The 17713-nt window shown below is 34.4% G+C and overlaps 1 pseudogene; it reads left to right on the top strand.

The window, feature by feature from the left end:
* The first annotated feature begins 14028 nt into the window (after window positions 1–14028).
* Window positions 14029–14975, top strand: LOC101356792 (olfactory receptor 6C2-like; annotated as a pseudogene).
* The last annotated feature ends 2738 nt before the right edge of the window (window positions 14976–17713 follow it).

Genomic DNA, 17713 nt, shown 5'->3' with positions numbered 1-17713 from the left:
ATACAATGATGGTACAAAATTAGTAATAATCTGATTCTATCTTATCTTGCTAACATTTTGAAGGAGAAAAGCAATATTTTAGAGGCTGTCAGTTTATAATTTATCAATATAAAAGCAATACAAATTCCTTAATTAAAGCAATGCTAAGGTTTGTAAAAATAGTAAGATTATGTGCATTAGCATTATTAATTGACTGATTAATTCCTAGCATTTTTTAATTGAAATCAGAATTACACAAGGATGATGATTGTCACTCAAGAAAATAAACTGACACTATTACTGACACTATTTCAATAAGATAGTTCAGTAGTTCCAACAATGAAACAAATGTAACTAATTAATAGCCTTTTCAAAGGAGAAAAAAATTAGAATATATAATGGAAAATTTACAAAGAAAGGTAACACCTATATCATGTGTGAGCTATATGTCACAGAATTGTTTGAAAAAGTGAAAAATAAAAAACAAGCTAAATATCTAACAGTAATCAATTCTTTAAATAAAGTCTTATTCATTGAGATAACAACATACTTTAAAGTAAGAACACTGATGAATATGTACTCTCATGAAAAATATTTTAAATATATTTTAGTTACAAAATTCCCAAAACAGGTGGCAGAAAAAACATGGCACCCTAGACAGAGGCACCACGCCATCCCTCTGCAGAAAAGACCCCAAAAAACTAAGTAAAACAGATACAAATGTAAATCCTAGAACCCTGAGCATCAGACAAAGGGATAAAGAACTAAATGAAACACTGAATGGAAGAAGAAACTGATAGAGAAAAGAACAAGGAGAGATACGGAGTCGAGGTCCTGGCCAACTAACATGGCACAGCATGGCCATGTTGAAACACAGTCAGCAATTACCCCAAACAGGAAGTATGGGAAAGTAACTTATTTTTGTAAGTGTCTACATATTTGGCATATAAATATGTATAATGTCTGCAAGTGTAAAGAAAAATAATAATTATGATTAAAGTACTTTTTCAGTGAGATATTAAAGTTTTATGCATGTAAATATTAAATAAAAATCATTCTTAGTATTTTATCAAAGAGAAATGATAAAGTATGATATATAAGTATTTTTGAAACTTATCTCTTATTCACAATAGAAAAAAGAGAACTATGTGTTTAGAAAACTGGTAAACTTAGAGTCATGTTTTCACATAAAAAAACTCATAGATACAAGTCTTTGAATTTTTATGTTTATCAGATCATTTTGCTCTTAACTTGAGCAAACCTTTGCTGTCAATTTACAACAGAGTTACACTATTTCTAAAAGAAAACAGACCATACAAACTAGTAGAGAGAAAAAAAAATTTAGATTACATTCTTTTCTATTAATTGAATTCTGCTAGTCAATGAATTTGCTTGTATTGAAGTTTCTCTTTCCTTTCTTTTTAAATTTAATGTTTTTTTCCTTCTATATATGATTTTGTCCTTTCAGATATGAATTAAGGAATCATGCATTATTTAGACTAGCATATTTTATTCCTTCAGTAAATAACTGTTTTCTTTCATATTTTTTGATATGTTTCTTTTTCTCTTACACTAACTCTATGGTAAATTATCTCTAAGCAGTTGATGGTAATGTTGGATTTCAGATAACCACAGGTGAATCTAAATCTATTCTATACTTCTTTGATCTGATCTTAATCTGGTACTGTTTATTTTCCTAATATGTCCTTGTGCTAACCTCTACCTTATTCGGCAAAAATGCTTGTAGGTTCAGTGTAGTATTAGAATAATCTCAAAATCAGAAAACAGAAATTTGCTCTGTGATCAGTGCAAATTTTGCCATCAGTAGTTTTCAATAATAACAGTGATAGACTGTCATTGCTCAAAAGTATTGATCATAATTAACACTTCCAAAAGAACTAAAATTTTCTGCTTTTTAAAATGTATTAAAAATGTGCAGTTAATTCTCCAGGACAAAATATCTTCCAATCTTGGTATGGCTGATTTTCTTCTAGAGTTGTTCATGTACTCTTTATCTAGGAACAGTAAAATAATTATCACTCCTTCGATATTCATATAGTGCAGTATCTTGTTTTAACTACTAAATTATTAGAAATGCACATGTAAGTTCATAAAGAAAACTTTATGTCCTTTCATTTTTGATTCATAACATAAAATATAAAATGAGGAATGATTAATGTATTTTTTTCAGAGTGGTATAATAAAATGTCATCTATAAATCACCCTTATTTATTGTTTAAAACTTACATGGTATTTGAATTATCCTTAAATATTTAAAAATAAAGGAACACCATTATTTTACTCACCTTTAGCAATATGGAAACCCTGGTGGTGTAGTGGTTAAGTGCTACGGCTGCTAACCAAAGGATTGGCAGTTCAAACACACCAGGCACTCTGGAAACTCTACGGGGCAGTTCTACTCTGTCCTATAGGGTCGCTATGAGTCAGAATCGACTTGACGGCAATGGGTTTGGTTTCTTTGGGGTGGGGGGGCGGTGTTTAGCAATATAAGTTTGTATTTTTTTTTTTTTTTCATAATGAAAGGTGAACATACTCATTTGAAAACAAATTTAGTTTTACAAGTAGGAAAATAAACATAAAAGAGTCTCTCAGGTTAATTCAAAGCAAAGATCTAAGATGTGGATATTTTAGAAATGTAATTTTTCTTCACTATCAAATATATCTGAACATACAGTAATATCTGTATCTGGGATAATAAAGATTTCTAATAAACTCATCTTTGTAATCCCAGATAATTTATAAACCCACCTTGCACACCTTTAAATAGATGATCAAAACTGAGATGATTAGTTTGAAACTTGGGGAATACTTACTAGTTTCCAATTATTTCAAATGAGTAAATGCTTCTCTAAGGAAAAGCTAGAGGTATAGTGTCCCTAGGGATTAGTATAAAAGATTAAAAACATTCAAAAGAGTCTGGAATACGCTAGCTGACTTTTTGTCTTTATCATTTAATTAAAGAACAGGTTTATTGCTTCAAATATGATAGCATAAAGTACCTTTAGGTTTATCACAGTGGGGCCCTGGTGAGGCAGTGTTTAAAAGCTCTGCTGCTAACCAAAAGGTTGGCAGTTTGAATCCACCAGCCCCTTCGCAGAAAATACTCACTCCAAGACAATCATGGAGACCCTGAAAACTAGCAGATTACTTTGGGGCATAACCACATAGGACAACTCCTTCCGAGAGTTCCCTCCTCCCTTACATGCTAATCTATCACTAGAACAGCATATAAATACCTAATATAAGTACCAGCCATGAGTATTATTTTTAAAAAAAGCTGTGTTCAATATTAAGAAAAAAATAGAATTTCTGCATAATATTATGACTTGAGAATAAGCACTTTCTTTAATGTAAGTTAAACTTAGGTGTTACCGTTCAGAAGTATTACTAATTAAACCCTTTAAAAGTATTGATGATTATTATAACAGTTATCACATATTGAGCATTTACTATGTATAAAGCATTGTGCTAATTGCTGTACATACATTATTCAATTTAATCATCATTATAAACATATTAAGGAGATACAATTATAAATTTTGAGTATTAAAAGACAGAATTGGGGAAGTTGTTTTACTTTTTTATACTCACGAAAGGGTTGATAAATAAGGGAGATAAGATTGTAATAAAATTTTTTATTTCAACATGTAGTTTGTTAACCATTATGCAATACTTCCAATTAAATAGATGGATAGAAACATTATTGATGTATCCATCCATTTTATATAAATCTCCCTATGGGTAGGAAGGGAGAGAGGCAGGGAGGGAGGAATGAAAGAAGGAGGGAGAGATGGAGGGAGGAAGGAAGGAGAGGTATTTAATTTGAAAGAGTAAGTAATCCAATTCCTAACATATGCCTAGGATATGAGTTGTGAATAGTATTTTTTAATTAATAAAGATATGATTGAAAGAGTGACATTCTTATACCATAACATACAAGAATAGCTTTAAGAAATAAAATGAACTCATGAAGTTCTCCTGAGTATACCTTTTATAAATAATTTTGAATTTTCAGCCATGTTACAATTTCACATAATTTAAAGTACACTATTATATAAACAAGGGCAGGAAAAAACAAAAACTCTGCAAGTGACTATAAATTAAAACAACACAGCAGTATTTCAAGTCAGATAAATAGCCACAGGAGGAAAAAGCAAACAAATAAATAAAAAGAATTAATTGTGTAAATTTTGAATAGTTTGATCTGCTATTTCATTCTCAGTGGAATATATTCTAACAATTATGAGGACTATAAATAAATGTTGAAATTTATTTAGCTGGTGTGTTATTGTTGGTGGTACTGACGCAACAATTCTGCGTTTATTTTGTGTGAATTTTACCATTGAGCATATTAATCATCATATTAATGTTGGGAACTAGAAATCTCACTGTAGGAAAAAAAGGGGAAATATCAAATATGAATAGAAGTATTCAGTGGTGTTGGATTAGAATTGGAGGTACCGATATAAACTAATAATGTCTTAATATTTTTTTCTCAGCTTTGTCATTTGAAAGATCCTAGAAAGAGTCATAGTCAAGTAGACTCAAGTATACCTTATTGCTATATCTTGTTTTCTAAATAACATTCCCTACTAAAGGCAATCAAGGTTCCATAGATAAAGGATTGATCCCTCTGGAGCAAAGTAAAATCAAATGAGTCTGGAGCATTTTGATGCCATTAATACATTCAGAAACTGATTGAGAAATTCAAAATGACGCAGGAGGTGCTTGAAAGCCAGATTTGTAAACTATTGAGTATCAAAAAGAATAAACACCACAAAAATTAATAATTTTAGCACTACAAAAATTACCTATTTTAATAACACTTTAAATATACACGTAGCTGTGAGTATGAATATGGATATATATATATATATATGGATATAGATATATACAAAGAGAAACTCTGAGAAAATTCTGATGTCAACTAAGTCAGTACATTGAATGAAAGAATTAGAAATTCCACCAATTCCAAACTATATGTTAATCATTCATTATGGCAAGAATCTATTTCTTTAAGAAATATATAGTATAAAATTCAATTTAATCATTGAGTGAAATACTGTAGGAAAAAGAATATTCACAGTCTCAAAGCATTTCCACAATTGCATTATAAAGGTATCTTTATAATGGATAAGTCTATCATACCCAGTTTCACAAATGATCACACTTAGCATCACCAATACTAGGACTCACTGATGCTTGTGCCTCTTGATGTGAGGTACTGAGAAGAACACAATATGACTATGTAGCATTCTTGCCAAAAATAGTTACTCTGGAACTAATCAAGATAAAAAAATAGAAAAACCCTATTTATTAAACGTTCTTCAAAATTACTACGTGGGACGCTTCAAAAACATCAGCATTATGAAAGAAAATAAAGTCACAGAAACTGTTGTGTGTATCAGAGACTAATCTTTGCCTGTATCCTGGATCAATTAGGAAACCAAGAAAGATGCTTATAAAGACCATTATTATAACATAAGGGGAAATTTTGATATATTTTCTAATTGTAATTTATGAATCAATAGAGATTTGAGACAGTTTTGCAAACTACTTAGTAAAAATACCACCTTCATCTCTTTAAAAAAAAATTACACTGGTATCAGAGAGTGAAAACAAATCACCATTAACTTTAAGTGTGAAAATGTGATAGAGTTTTTGCAATATTAGAAAATATTATTTATAAATGGTTATTAACATTATATGTAATTAGTATGTTTGAAACAAAGAGAAAGTACCTTTTCCACAGTTCTTTCCAATCTGCCTTTTATAGTTGTTGTGGGTGGGTTTTTTTTTTACTGTTTTCTTGCATCTTAGAAAGATCAGTGGTTCTAAAAGTGAAAACAAAGGAAGCCATTTGATTTCTGAAATCCTTGAAAATGGATTAAATTCATACTTCTGGACTCTTTATGTTGGAAATAGAAACCTATGTTAATTTCAAAACATTTATTCAACGTATTTGTTAATAAATCTTAGTATCTTTCCATTAGTGTTTTATTTTAAAGGGAAAATAGGAACTTAAAACATGCACGATTGTATTCATTCCTAGAAATTACACTTTTCATACAATTACAACATAATTTTCAATATCTTCAGTGTAAAAATTTTAAGAATTCTTAAAAATTTGTGCCATGATGTTGGCCACATTTCTTCCTTTCTGCATGAAGAAACTAAGGTAAATTCTGAAAGCAATTTCAAAGATCAGTCAAAATAAGTAATATACTAGTTGATTCTTTATTAAATAGCATTAGAACAACTGGCTAATCATTTGGGGGAAATTTAGATATACTCATTGTTGTTGTTATTGGCTGATGTCAAGTGGGCCCCAACTCATGCTGACTTAATGAACAACGGAATGAAATGCTGCTCAGTTCTGCACCATCTCCTTGATCAATTGTGGATCAGAACCTTGTGATTCACAGGCCTTTCATTGCATGACTTTTGGAAGTACATCATCAGGATTTTTTTCAAATATCCTCATACTTTATGCAAAATCAGAATCCAGAGAGACTACGGATTTAAATATAACAAAGGAAGTTTTATCATTTTTACTAGAAGAAAACATATGTATAAGATCAGGAACAGTAAAGTCTCTAAAATAAGAGTAGCAAATTCAAAAATAATAAAGCAAATGATGAATATTCTTTACTGCACTTTAATCAAATTGTCCATTGTGATGGTTAAGATTGTATGTCAACTTGGCTAGACCATTATTCTCAGTGTTTTAGTAGTTATATAATGTTGTGCTCACCCCCATGATGGAATCTGCTGAGTGGTACTGGCAGAGGCGGGGCCTGTGGCAGCTCACCGCCCTCTCAGTTTCATCTCTCTGACTTCCACCGGTTACCTTCTGCCTGTTCGCTTTGCCAAGGTTTTTGGCTTGTTCCAGACTCAGCAGCTGCCTCTTGTTGTCTCACCTCCGGTTCGTGGGACTTGAGCTAGCAGCTTACCTGTTGGTCTCGGCATTCGTCGAACTTCTCAGCCTGCAAGCAAGAGTCCGGTTCCCTGACCTGCCGACCTTGGGTTCGCCAGCCCCTGCAGCTCGTGAATCAGGAGAAACCTGATTGTCTTGTCTGCTGATCTTGGAATTCACTGACCTTCACAGCCTGTGAGTGGGAGCCCCTCTCCGACCTGCCGACCTTGGGTTCACCAGCTTCTGTGGCTACAAGAACTGGGAGAGGCCTCTACCCTGATCTGTGGATGTTTTAGCCTCTACAATTGCGGGACCTATTTCCTTGATATAAATATCTCTCTATATATATTTATACACTTTACTGGTTTTGCTTCTCTAGAGAACCCAGCCTAAGACATTTGGTACCAGGAGTGGGGTGCTGCTCTAACAGATACCTAAAATGTGGAAGCGGTTTTAAAACTGTGAATGGATAGACGTGCGGCAGTGACAGAGGACCAGCAGCAGCAGAGAACCTACAGCAGCAGAACCAGGAGACCAGTGCAAGACGGCACTGGAGCCGACCGACGGAGCGAGAGAGCTGAGAGCCTGGGTGCAGGAGGCTTTCTGGCAGAGTGGGGTGCCTCCAGGCACTTATACCGGTGGAGCTACTGAGCTTTGGAACACTTGCCCCAGCAGGGCAGTTGCAGGCATGAGGCCCGAGGGCAGAGAGGCCATAGGAAGCAGAAGCTGAAGAGATAAGGGACACAAGAAGCCAAGCTGCTTCAGCCTCAAAAGGTATGGCCATGATCTCAGGGGTTTCAAAGGGTGGAGCCCTGGCCTCTGGTGTTTCTAAGGGTTGAGTTGTCACTCAAATGGACTAGGAGAATGGTGCACCTAAAGCCAAGGGAGCAGAGTTGCTGTCCCAGTGGGCCTGGAAGGCGGAGCTGAAGCCCAGGGCCGGAGCAGAGTTGCTGTCCCAGTGGGCCTGGAAGGCGGAGCTGAAGCCCAGGGCCGAGGGGCCCCACTCAAAATCCAGAGACTGTGGCCAATACCTATAGTCTGGAGGGCAGGGCCATTGTGTAAATTGTCTCAGAGAACAGGGGATTATTTTCAAAGCCTTAAGGGCTAATGTAATGTGTTCTGCTGACTTGGTTGGTGCCTGTTATCACTTCTTTTCCTCTAGTTTCTCCCTTGTAATGGAAATGTCTAGCTTGTTCCTGTTCTGCCATGTACCTTTAGAAGCAGATAACTTGTCTTATAGATTTCACAGATGAAGAGGAATTTTTGGATTTTGGACTTGGAGTTAAGACTTTTGCTATGATATGATGGGGTGAATATGTTTTCCATGTTGCAAGGATGTGATTTTTTGGGGGCCAAAGGGTGGAATATCATGGTTTGAATTATGTCCCCCAAAAAATATGTGTATCAGTTTGGCTAGGCCATGATTCCTGGTACTCTGTGATTTTCCTGTATGTTGTAAACCTGCCTCTATGATGTTAATGAGGGAGGATGGGTGACAGTTGTGTTAGTAAGGCAGGACCTGATCTACAAGACTGGATTGTGTCCTGAGGCAATCTCTTGAGATATAAAAGACAGAAGTGAGCAGTGAGACAGAAGGACCTCATACCATCAAGAAAGCAGTGCCAGAAGCAGAGCGCATCCTTTGGACCGGGGTCCCTGTGCCAAGAAGCTCCTAGTCCAGGGGAACACTGATGAGAAGGCTGAGAGAGAGAAAGCCTTCCCCTGGAGCTGATGCCCTGAATTTGGACTTTTAGCTTACTTTACTGTGAGGAAATAAACTTCTCTTTGTTAAAACCATCCACCTGTGGTGTTTCTGTTACAGCAGCACTAGATGACTAAGACATCCATACATCAACACCATCAGAAGTTGTATTAAATGTTTAATAAATTGTCAAGTAGGATTTCTAACATATACGACTGGCAAGACTAAATATCCTCAATATACGTAAATATCTTAGAAAAGGATAAGGAATCAGTAAAGCTTTTCGTTCAAAAACAACCAAAAGGCAATCACATTCTATTCATAAATAATTCATAAATTACTAATAAACATTTGAAAAATTGTTCTATATAGTTAGCAATCAACAAATTGTGAGTTAAAGTGACAAAAAAAAAAACATTATTTGACTTATCATTTTCGTAAGATTTAGTTGGCTAGTAATGCGTCTTGACCTTGGTATTATTAACGCATCTTCCAGTCTCCAAGGACACCATCCCAATTCCTAGTTGCCTCAGTTAGCCTTGGTTCTGCTATATTAATTATATTATAAATTCAATAGTGACTTTGAAGCAGGGTCACCAAGGACACTTTTTTTTTTCCTTAACTTAGTTGATCCCACTTGTTAACAGTTGACTTTATAAAATGAATTCAATTTGTCTGTGGTGAAATTTCAAGGAATCACTCTGTGTTAAGATTGTTAGTCCAGATCTACAACTTTTCAAAAATCGAAGAGAATATCTAGAATTTCTAGTTGTCCCCTGCCTGTTTGCTAATCTTTCCTCCTAGTTAGCTACTCAAATTATGCAGAAATATTTCCACTCTTAAGTTTGATTGAAATTGTGTTTCATGATAAAATGTTAGACATAGGGATAGGAAAATTGAGAAAGCCTGTGCATGTATTTACACTGCAACTTTTGAGTGGAAGTTCAATGTGAAAGCAAGACTAGAAATAATATCCACATCAGTACTAACTTCGTGCTTTCTACTAAGGATCTGTATAGAGAAAATAAATTCTAAAACCTGAATGAAAGACCAAAGGGTAAGTATTTTAGTATTTTTTGAGTTAATTTTTTTTTCTTTCTTAAATTGGGTAAAACAATTAAAATATCTTATAACTCTTTCTCTTATATATATATAATTTTGGATAGTCCATAAAGATACAAGAAATTAATTTCTTTCTGGAATGTCATCACTTTTTGAGAATATTAATCATGGAAGCAAATGAAAATGTTTTTAGACCTGATTTATGCATTGATAAAGTATGTGTGCAATAAAATAGTCAACTCGCATGGGCATCAAAGGTGACATCTACTACCCCCACTGCAAACATGCACTCTTGCACATACATGCACCATTTGGAAAATGTAAATATGTCTCCCTAATTTAGTGAACATTGGTCTGATATTTCATTTATAAAATACCTTGTCTTTGTTAAAACTTAAATACTGTTTGAAGTCCAAGTATATTAACCAGAAATTACATCTGCATGATAATTAGAATATTTCTAAGGCAAAATTCTGAAATTGGCAACTAGAAGAACAAAAGGATTTTTTTGTATCCTGGGATAATAACCAAGATTAGCCAGGACTTTAGATAGAGGTCACAATAAGAGATGAAGAGAAGATGGCTGCAAGAAGGTGGGAAGGTGGGCTGTAGAAAACATTACCCTGTTTCTCAACGTGAGCTATTGCAGATATTTCAAATGTGTATCTGCAGAACAGAATAAGGTGTTAGCTTTAGACAATTTTTTTTCTTGTCCATGAGCTGATATCAGTGTTTGTTCTCTCTGATAGTGTCTAGAATATCTCAGTGCTGGCTCCTCTTACAATGATTCCATCTGAGGCAATTGTCCCAGAAAGAAACCGGGGAGCAGGCTTTGGTTGGAACTAATCATCTAATCACACACTATCCAAAAGAAATGCTAATTCTAGTCAAACTGGACTACTGTCTGGGTAGTTGGCCCTATATCCTATCATATACTATCAGTGAAGTCTAAAAGAATATCCCTAACAAATTTTAAGGGGCTTTTTAACAAAAAGCTCAGGTTAACACAATACAGTGAAAGTTATCATCGGTTCATAATCTAGAACTTTTTGAAGACCTTATTTTACTACACTTTTTCTTATGATTCCTGTTTTCTGTTTGTTCTTTGTTTTTTTTTATTTTTGTATTTTTTTTTATTTTTCCTCATAGTCTATACCTTTGTTGTTGTTAACTGCCATTAAGGCAACTGCTTACTCATGGCGACCCATAGTATATTACACAGGTAAACTTCTCCACAGGATTTTGCTGGATGTAATCTTTATGGAAGCAGATTGTCAGGCGTTTTCTTTCACGGAGTCACTAGGTGGGTTTGAACTGCCAACCTTTTGGTTAGCAGTTGATTGCAAACAGCATGCACTACCCAGGCTCCTATAGTCGATATTAGAAAGAAGAATATCAATGAAAAGGCCTGTGGAGTTTGACCGCTAAGCTCAGAAATTGAGTGGCTATGTCTTACTGCTCAAAAAATTGTTGCACTGGCGTATCAGGGAGACCTGTCTCATGTATCAAACAGTTATATTGAAGGTAGTATCCTCAATGTGAGTTCAGTACTTTCTATATAGACTTCAGGAGTACAGGAAATCTCTCAAATAGAATCTTGAAATATGAGTAAAGAAGATATCCTGGTCTTTTAAATATCTGTTTTTTTATATTTATCCTGAATAACTACTATATTTCTGCAAGTGTGCTAAGATCTGAGTATGATGTTATGAACAAAATAGGCTCTTATTCAAGAATATTAGAGTATAATGGGGAGACAGAGCAATAAATGAGCAATACAATACAGTGCTGAGATAGGGATGATAGATATAGGAACATTTAAAATGTAAAGAAAGCTGCTATGTCTTCATAGATTTTTCTCTCCCATGCTTTGTCCCTTCTCCTTTGCTGACTTTGCTTACATATATGTTAGGCCTTTCAAAATTTTGCTAACATACACAGATGCTCTGTTGATTGGTTGTTTTCATTTTTTCCAACTACTTCTTTGGATAGTTTCTATTGCTATTTCTTCACTTCACTAATTTTCCTTCTGCAGTGTCTAAAATTGTTCTTGTTTTCATCCAGTGTATTTTTCATCTCTAAAATTTTGTTGTGTTTCTTTTTGTTTTCTACCATGTCTCTACTTAATATGTTCAAACTTTTCTCTATTTTCTTGAGCATATGGAAAATTAGTTATTATAATGGTTTTATTTCCCACTTTTTCTATCAAGCTTGTTTTTCCTGGGTTTGTTGCTGTATATTTCTCCTTATCATGATTTGTAATTGCCTATTGCTTTGCATACCTGTTCATTTTTCATTAGACTTCAGACATTGTGAATTCTTTGGTGCTGGATATTTTTGTGTGTCTATAATTATTTTTGGACTTGTTCTTGGATACAGTTATATTACTTGGAAATAAATTGATCTTTTTAAGGTTTATTTTTGCCTTTGTTAGGTGGGACCACGACATCTCATTTTAGTCTATGGATTATTTTGCTATACTACTGAGGCAATAAACTTCTATGTACTCCACCAAATTCCCTTGAATTATGAGTTTTTCCACTCAAGTGTGGAGATAGGAACTCTTCCCATCCCTGTTTTATCTTTAAGATTTTTCTCTCTATTATTTTTTGGTGGTTCTTTTCCTAGCCTCAGTAGTTTCCTCGTATGCACGCAACGATTAATGCTCAATTGAAGACTTGTGGGCTTCCCTTTGAAGGTTTTCAGAGCTCTCATTTCTCTCTACAGCTCTGTCCTCTCTGGTACTCTGACATGTAAAATTTAGCCATCTTGACCTTCCCAAATTTACAGCTTTGTCTTCTCAACTTTGGGAGATGACCAGTCTGCTCCTGCATTTCCCTTCATTGTGTTGCAGCATGAAAAACTAGTCAGTAAACTGTGTTAGTTGTACATTCACCCCATTTACTTCTCCCTCCCAGGGATAACTGTCCTTTGCTACCTGATGCCCAATATCTGAAAATTGTTGTTTCACATATTTTCTTATGTCTTTTACAATTTTTTTTTTTCAGGTGGGGAAATAAATTCAAATATTGTTACTCCATCTTGAATTGAAATGGAAGTCTTTCACCCATTATTTCTTTAAATATTGCATCTTCTCTCTCTTTTATCTGGTGTTCCAATTACACAATTGTTTGGATTTTTACTAAACCTCTTATGCGTACTGCATGCTTTTTATATGTACTCCATCTATTTGTCCCTCTGTGCTTTCATCTCAATGTTTAATTTTGGTATATATTCCAGTTTCTTTATTCTTTCTTCAGCTGTGTTCAAGTTACTCTTCTGGCTACTAACTTTTATTTTCTATTTATCTTTAACTTGAAAGTTTATGTTTCATTTCTTTTATAGTGTCCATGGAAATTTTTTTTGTTATATAATTTCATGAGTATATTAAGTTGAGTTATTCTAATATGTCTGTGCTTTAAAACAATAATATCTAGATCTTCTGCTTGTTTTGTTCTGTTTATTTACTTTAGCTTTCAGTTATGTGGTCATGTCTTCTCTAATGATTGTTAATTTTTCTCTGTTTCTCTTATGTCACTGTGGGTATTACATGTGAAAAATTTTAGGAATAATTTGAAATACTGGATGAAGAGCTGTTCTTCCCATTGACACTTTATTTTGCCCTGGGAGTCAATTAGGCCATATCACCCTAATCCAATCAGGAACTGAGTTAATTATGAAAGATGGTCTAATTCCAGTTCATCATGACTCCTATAGTCCTTGAAAGCTCCAGCTGAAAGTTCATGATACTCCCCAGATTATCTCATATTTGGTAGACTCTGAACTTCATTTTGTGTGCCTATCCAAACTCATGACACTCACAGAAACATATCATATCTTTCAGATGAAAAATAATAAATACCTCGATAGGAAATATATTGTCAAATATCCATCTTACCTCTCTGTGGATCTTGATCCCACAAGTCCTTACTGCCCTGTTACCATTTTGGTGCTTTCCAGGGGATCAGTTTTTTGTTTACTTACTTATTCTGTTGTTTTTTTAACCTTTCTAGTTTTCTATTTGAAGGTGAGATAGCATATTTTACAAGAGAAATCTTCATAGTACTTAAAAGTATTACAGAGATAATTAAAATGTAAAACCAATTAAATTTTATTGAAAATGAGAAAGAAAAACATTTTATAAGCAGTAGATATAATAGACAAAAGCTTATGTGAGTTTTTGAGATTTAAAAAAATGAATAAAAGCTCAAACCTCTTTTCAGTGGAGTCCGTTAAAAAATAAGGTTTATATAGGTCACTGAAAACCATAATGAATAAGAGGAAGGGGTCATTTGATATTTGTTCTTTCTGGTGAGTTATATATTTTCTGATTTTTTTACCATGCAGATTGCCTAAAACATTAAAGACAGTAATGAGAAATCACACAGCAGTAACAACTTTCATCTTGTTGGGACTTACTGATGACCCATCGCTGCAAGTTCTGGTTTTCATGCTTTTATTTCTGACGTATATTCTGAGTGTAACTGGAAACCTGACCATTATCATTCTTACCCTCACGGATTCCCACCTTAAAACACCTATGTATTTTTTTCTTCGAAACGTCTCCTTCTTAGAAATTTCATTCACAACAGTTTGTTTTCCGAGATTCCTGTACAGTATGTCAACTGGGGATAATACCATCTCTTATAATACTTGTGCCAGTCAAATATTTTTTATTGGACTCTTTGGGGCAACAGAGTTTTTTGTCCTTGCTGCCATGTCCTATGACCACTACGTGGCCATCTGCAAACCATCATAAATAACAGAGTCTGTACCATCCTTGTCCTCTGTTGCTGGATCTCTGGGTTGATGATCATCATCGCACCACTTGGTATGGGTCTTCAGCTGGAATTCTGTGTGACCAATGCCATTGATCATTTTGGCTGTGATGCATCTCCTCTTTTTAATATTTCATGCTCAAATACATGGTTCACGGAACAGGTGGTTATAATTTGTGCAGTAGTGACATTCATTATCACACTGATAGGTGTGGTTCTTTCTTAGATATATATCATCAGGACAATACTAAGATTCCCCTCTGCTCAGCAAAGGAAAAAAGCTTTTTCCACGTGTTCTTCTCACATGATTGTTGTTTCCATCACCTACGGTAGCTGTATTTTTATCTATATTAAACCTTCAGCCAAAGACGAGGTGGACATTAATAAGGGAAAATCCGTGCTCACTACATCTGTTGCTCCTTTGTTAAACCCCTTCATTTATACCTGGAGAAATAAGCAAGTAAAACAAGCTTTCAATGATACCATTAAAAAAATTGCATTTATCTCACACCAGTGAGAGCACACCAGATTTGAGCAATCAAATGAAAATGAAAGACTATTTCCTTAATATTTCTTCTAAGGTTCTAGCTAGTTGAGTTTGATTAACCTTCTCATGGTCCTTTGCATTTTGATTCGTGAAACTATTCTGATCAAGTAATTCCTTCCTCTCTTCAATTTCAATTAGAATCACTAAGAGAACATGAGAATGCATTTCCAAGAAATAAAGTCTTCCATCCTCTTTCACTTGCTTTTCCAATGCTATTCAAAATGAAGTTTTATAACTTTGTAAGTATAGTATCTATGGTTCCTGGGAAATTTTGGAGCAATAATTTTCCTAAGCTCCTTTAATTTAACCATAAAAATGTCAAAAGAGACATTTTAAATACAATAGGAAAAAATTCATCCTTGTTTTAAGGTATTAATAAATTTTAAATAAAGGAATACACAACAGGCAAATAAATTCAACTAAAATATATTGTAACCAAAGTGAGAAAATAAATAACAAATATCTGGAAACAAGTATGACATAAGAAAAATATAACAAGTCAGAATATTTAGAAGATTTACTTCCAAAGACAGGAGAAAAATTTAGACGATAGCTGCTTGACAACAGCATGCACACACACGCACACATAATAAAATAATAATAAAAATAACAAGAGGACTTTTATTCTAACTCTGTCAGAGCAACTGACACAAGCCAGTGCTTCCTGTCTTAAGTAACCATGAAATTTAATAAACTACATGAAGACATTTTTGACAACAAGAATCTCAAAGCTGCAATCCTCCAAAGAAGGGAAATTCAATAAGTGAGTCCATAAAGAACAATAGTGAGTCCAAGCTATGAGCTGGAGACTAAGATCAGCACAAGTGTTTCTCTGAGTTGAGTTGGCAAAAATGAGCATCTAGATCAGCAGAAGTGATTAGTTTCTGCGAGCCAGGACATAGAGAGGAGGAATCTAGGCAGAGGGGGCTGTGTGGAGAGTTCTCCATGTGTCCTTTGTTGGGGGACTGACTGAATGCATGTAGGTCAATAACAGTCCAGGCTTACAACTGTGTCTACTACAAGGCTGAGAGGTGAACAGAGATACTAGATTTCAAGCAGTCTGCAGGGCTTAGAGTTTTTGCCCAGCCAGAGTGAAAAGCCTTGTTAATACTTCTTCAAAGCAACATAGGAATACCTTATGAATAATGACCATGTCATAGAGTCAGCAAACCAAGGACTGAGGACAAAATCTATCCACTTCCTCTTTTTTTAAATCAAGTTTCATTGGAACAGAGCCACTGTCATTCACTGGATATTACTTATGGCTGCTTTTAATGGAAGGATCGAGTGGTTTAATAGACCTTATTGCCTAAAGATCTGAAAATATTTACTATCTGGTCTTTTACAAAATGAGTTTGCCAATGTCTGGTGTAGAGTTTACTTTCTCCTCTCATAATTTATATCATTTGGGGAAATAGATTGTTATGCAGCCACATTGACTTCACCTGCCCAGAGATATCCATGGGGTGACCCTTCAACTTGTTGGCCAGCTAAAAAATTCATGGTTAGTCCTTCCATCTGTAATCTGCTCCTTTGTCCCTGAATATACTTCAAAACAGATTTTAAGGACACTATTTTGGGAAGCCTGCCTATTCTGTCTACCTAGATCTCATACTAACCAATAAAGCGTATCAATATTTGATAAAAACTGGAAAACTCACCTGCTTTTCCATCTACAAGCAAATTTGGGCCACCAATCACTATAAATCTTGAATCTCACCAAAAATTTCCCTGAAAAAAAAAAATAGACCAAGAAGTATACATGCAATTCAAAATCAAGCTGCAGGAATGTATTCTCTATGGCCACAGAATTTGGGGTAAGCTGTTTGCATGATCTGCTCAACATTTGACTAAGATATTTCTATGTATTATAAACTTAAAATTCCATTGCTGAAGTTTGGTTAGTGCCTATCAAGTGGTGTTTGACTGAGGCATCACAAGTGCAGCAGTTACATAAAAATAGTCACTCATGTGTGGAGAAGACCATCTTAAACTGAAGAGACCCTCCAAGATGAAAACTCTTGGATGCTAGTTCTAGCTAAATACTGCTGGAAAATCTAACTAGTTTCTTATAGCGAGTACATTTACTAATACTTACGTTAGATCTTGTTTCTTGTACGCTATTTAAAAAAAAAAGTATTTTCCTAGATATTTAAAATAGATATTGGAAACTTCTTTGAAATTGAAATACAATACAATTCAATATTATTTGTTTAAGCCAGATAATTTATTAAGGAGATTTAAAGCTGACATTTTACCTTACCTCTTTAATAGATTAATCGTTTCTGATTTTATATTTTATGACCCCAAATAAGCACTAGCACTACTTTGATTAGTAGTTTAGAGTACTTTCTTTACTGTATGAAACAATGAGGAAAAATGGGCAACCAACTACTGTCTACATAAAGAAAACCTCAAAAATTCTGTCAGTGAAAAACATTAAGTTTTGAAGATATGAATTCATTGGTTAATTTTTCTACAAATGGCTTATTTTTGCATTTTTTTAAAAGTAGATGCTCTTTTGATGTTGTTGTTAGGTGCCATGGAGTTGGTTCCAGCTCATAGCGACCCTATCAACAACAGAACAAAACAGTCTGGTCCTGAGCCATCCTTATAACCGTTGCTGTGTTTGAGCCCATTGTTGCAGCCACTGTGTCAATCCATCTTGTTGAGGATCTTCCTCTTTTTCACTAACCGTCTACTTTACC

The sequence above is a fragment of the Trichechus manatus genome, unplaced genomic scaffold, assembly GCF_000243295.1.
Source record: "Trichechus manatus latirostris isolate Lorelei unplaced genomic scaffold, TriManLat1.0 scaffold00027, whole genome shotgun sequence".
NCBI lineage: Eukaryota > Metazoa > Chordata > Mammalia > Sirenia > Trichechidae > Trichechus > Trichechus manatus.
The sequence above is the reverse complement of the archived record's forward strand: the minus strand, read 5'-3'. Positions and strand labels throughout refer to the sequence as shown.